Raw genomic sequence first — 4089 nt, 5'->3', positions numbered from 1 at the left:
TTGATAATAAAACACGAATGAGAGAGAGAGATTAAAACAGAAGAAAGGCAAGTTTGAAAGACAGGAAAGTAAGAAAAGGTTGTAAGATTTCAGAGGAGAGTGAGAAAAGCTGAAGGAGTCAGACAGACGGGTCTTGTGCCACGACAACAGCCTGAACTTTCCCTAAAAACTTCTACAGTAAAAAAAACTGTGATCACTATCAGTGTCCACCCCCTTCATACACACACACACACCCGTACACACACACACACACGTATACACACACACAGACACACACACAGACTTAAAAGTAGAAGTAAATATTTATAACTGATCAAAAATTAACAGACATGAATTTTTTTCTAATCGAATATGTATTAAATATGCTGCTAACTCTGAGAAACCTAGAATCTGGCTAATGTTTCCTAATCCTGTTGAAATTAATGAGGTGGCATCAGCAATGCAAACAAAACTAGCTGGCACATTTAAATTCTAATCACCACAACATGCTTCTTTAGATTTGATGGCCAATTTTCATTTCAGTTTTACATGGGAGAGAAAGTACTTTGATGGTCAAAATAAAAATGTAAGGAGTAAAAAGTATGTTTTTTCTCTTGTAAAAGAGAAAAAAGAAAAAGTTCAAATAGTCATAATATTAAAGTATACATCTTCCACATCTTCCAAAATAGGACTTAAGTACAGTAATGAAGTACAATTACTCAAGTATTTCCCTCTCTGAATTTCACAGAGGTTACGACCGTGTCCGGCTCGATTGAGTCCAGCTGGTTAAACTGAATTATTCCAGTTTGTTGATGTCAACTGGTTTCACTCTGAAACTGGGCCAGTCCTCCTGAAGCCAACAAAAAAAACATTTCATCCTGATCTTTTTCAAAATTTTCTGTCTTATATATCAACCACGTGGGTCCTCCTACAAATGATCCCACATTACCCCTCTCTCGTCCTCTTGTCTTTCAATTCATTCGAGATCACCTCTTTGTGATAAAGTATTTATAATTTTTCAAAGACAGAAGATACAATACAAGATTCATTAAAAATTAAAGGACGACTATTCTCCTCCCTGAACCTGACCCTATCATTTGAGGGCCTGGAACCACAAGAGTGTACGTTACATTTTGGTCAGCTATATACTAGAGAAAAAGAAATCAGAATCAAAATCACAAACACATTTGCATGTACAAGGAATTTGTCTTGGTACATGGTGCAGACACACAGGGACAACATTCAGCATTCAACAATATGTACACTAGGATGACACACACATACGTGTATATATATATATATATATATATATATATATATATATATATATATATATATATATATATGTATACACACACACACACACACATACACACACTTGTTTTCTGTGTGTTGAGGTCCATGTTGTTTTGGCTGCACTGGGTTGTTAAGTGAGCCACCTCTTGTCAATAAGTGGATCCATCGTTGTTGGAAATCAGTCCGATCAGAATGGTGTCATCTGCGAACTTGATGAGCTGGTTATAATAATTATTCAGTGCCAAAAAATACTTATTCACCCATTTTTAACAAATTCTTAAAAATGTAAATCACTAAAAAATATCTATAAAAAAGTATGGATCATCATAGCACCCTTAAATATAGAAAAAAAATCAGAAAATTTAAAAACACTACTACTATTACTATTACTACTACTAATACTAATAATAACAACAACAACAAAATTAAATATAGCATTTGCATGACTGTACACAGTAGTGCATCACACGGTACAAAGTATAAATCTCCAAAAGAAATCAGTTCTTTTATTTTGAAACTACAACACTCTTTAAAAAATGTAGAACCCTTCAGCTGTACTTCTGGGGAACTCTTAAAGGTTCCATGTAGGACACTACAACTTTTTTTGAAGCTAAGAACACTTAGTTATCTAAGAACACACTTAGAAGCTAAGTAACACTTAGAAGAACAGTTTCTCTTCTGAGAGAGTATGTATGTGCTGGTTTAGTGTGTGGTACAAACTCCAAATGATTGGTAATTATTTTCTTTTTAACCTAGAACCTGTCAACACTGAACGAATAACTGCCTTGGTACTTGGTAGACTCTTTAAAAAATGAGTTCTTCTAGAGTTTTTAAGAGCTCATTGGATAAATTGAGGGTTCTTGGCCTCCTAAAAGGATACTAAGAACCCTTTCTGATAGGGAAACACTTTGTTACAGGGTTCTACACAGAACCTTAAGAGTTTCCCCCAGAGGAAAGTACACTTAACAAATATACTTAGTTTCCTGTTTATATGTAACATCTTCCTACAGGACATAAATTTGATTTAGATAATTTTCATTCATATTTTTTATATGTTTGATTAAACACAAGCATAGTTTTAGTAGACACAGACCTTTATCCCTTAATAAACACACTTCGTTATGGTCTTCCTTCACTTATTTATGTGTGTGTGTGTGTGTGTGTACCTGAAGCTTGCACTGGGTTTATTTAGTTTATAAAGTTAAGTGGGGAGACCTGGCAGGAGACCATTCGACCTGTTTCTGCACAGTTGTCGCCTCATTTTAGTGCATAAAGAGCTCTTGCTATTTCTTCATCCATAAATTATTAACACATTAATTCATTTATTCTTTGTTTGTTTATCTGTTTACAGAAAAAAAAGTTACAGGTAATCTATATTTACAGGAAATGTTTTGGAGAAGCTGTTTTGCATCACCTCTTTTGCCATTCTGCAGGTGGAGAAATGATTTCTGTTGTCATGCTTTTAACCAGAAGGAAGTAAGCAAGGTCTGTTGGGGAATCTTAGATACTTGCTACAGCGTGTTCAACTGTTTCACAAAGAGTGGAGCAAGAGTACTTACTCAGACACAGTACTCCCTCTTCCCTTTGTTGGTTTGTCTGATCTAAATAATAAAAATGATCCTAGATCAGCAATCCAGCTCTGTACGGGTACATTTTTTGTTCATCAGGGTATGAACATTGTGAATGTACCCTCAAGTGGTGCATAAGACATACCCTTGAGGCTCACCTTTTCTGAGTGCATGCTGCAAGGAAGGACTGCAAGAAACAGCACCAGCCTTGTCTAAGATCTAAGATCAGGCAAAACATGTGTATCTAAAACAGTATAAACCTGTTACTCCTGCTTTGATATGCAGCGTGATTATGGTAACACACTTAACATGTGAAATATGAGAGTCTGACTCTGTGGTTCAGTCCTCTGCGTCATAGATGAAGCGCTGTCAGTCGCCCTTTAAGGCAGTAAGTAGGTGAAAGGTCGTTCCGGCTTGAATATATTCATAAAGCAGCAGTCTGACAGGCGGAAGCTGGATCTCGTCCATATCTGTGCCGTTTTCTGTTATTTATACACCGTAGAGGCTAGAGAAAAAGATAACACACAGATTAACCTGTGAATTTAGGCTGCAGCAGGCCCATATTGTTCCATTGTCTGCTTACATTCCTGCTTTTCTTCTTATAAACAGAATTTTTGTTGTCATTAGTAGGCTGGGTTTGTAAAAACAGGCCCGGTTTATGAAAAGAAGTGTTTCTATAAGCAAAGGGCTTTTCATCCTCGAGGTGGCACGAAAACAAAACACATGTGGGCTATAGTTTAACCGTCTGAGATTAACGACGTGACACACTAGCCTGTACTGCTGGTTTGATCAGAAATAGTTCCCTACTCTCTTAGATGATAAACACTTGACAGTGCACAATGTGTGCAATAGGGAGGCATTTAGGACTTAACTTGCTGCTCCCATTACATCATATAACTAAATAACAGCTTTTACACCCTAGGTAGTGTGAAATAAGTAAATTCAGCAGTCATTACATTTACTATATAAAGCTAACTGAAAGAAAAACAGTTAAGAAAGAGAAGTGTTTTCAATATGCACATTAATTATGATGTAAAAATAGACTGTAAGACATATTATCATCAGACTGGCACAGTTGGTTAAGAGGTTCCTGATGGGATTAATGGATATCACGTAATGAGGATCATTCCAGGAATGTTTTCATCTCTTTAGTAGCCTGAAAGGTCGAATGCAGCATTGGAAGCCGGAAAAACTCTTACTTTCCAAACTCCACCTAGGAAAATCCAAAGAAAAGCCTCTTCAACTC

This window comes from Pangasianodon hypophthalmus, chromosome 20 (assembly GCF_027358585.1).
Source record: "Pangasianodon hypophthalmus isolate fPanHyp1 chromosome 20, fPanHyp1.pri, whole genome shotgun sequence".
Taxonomy (NCBI): domain Eukaryota; kingdom Metazoa; phylum Chordata; class Actinopteri; order Siluriformes; family Pangasiidae; genus Pangasianodon; species Pangasianodon hypophthalmus.
This window is presented reverse-complemented; position numbering follows the sequence as displayed.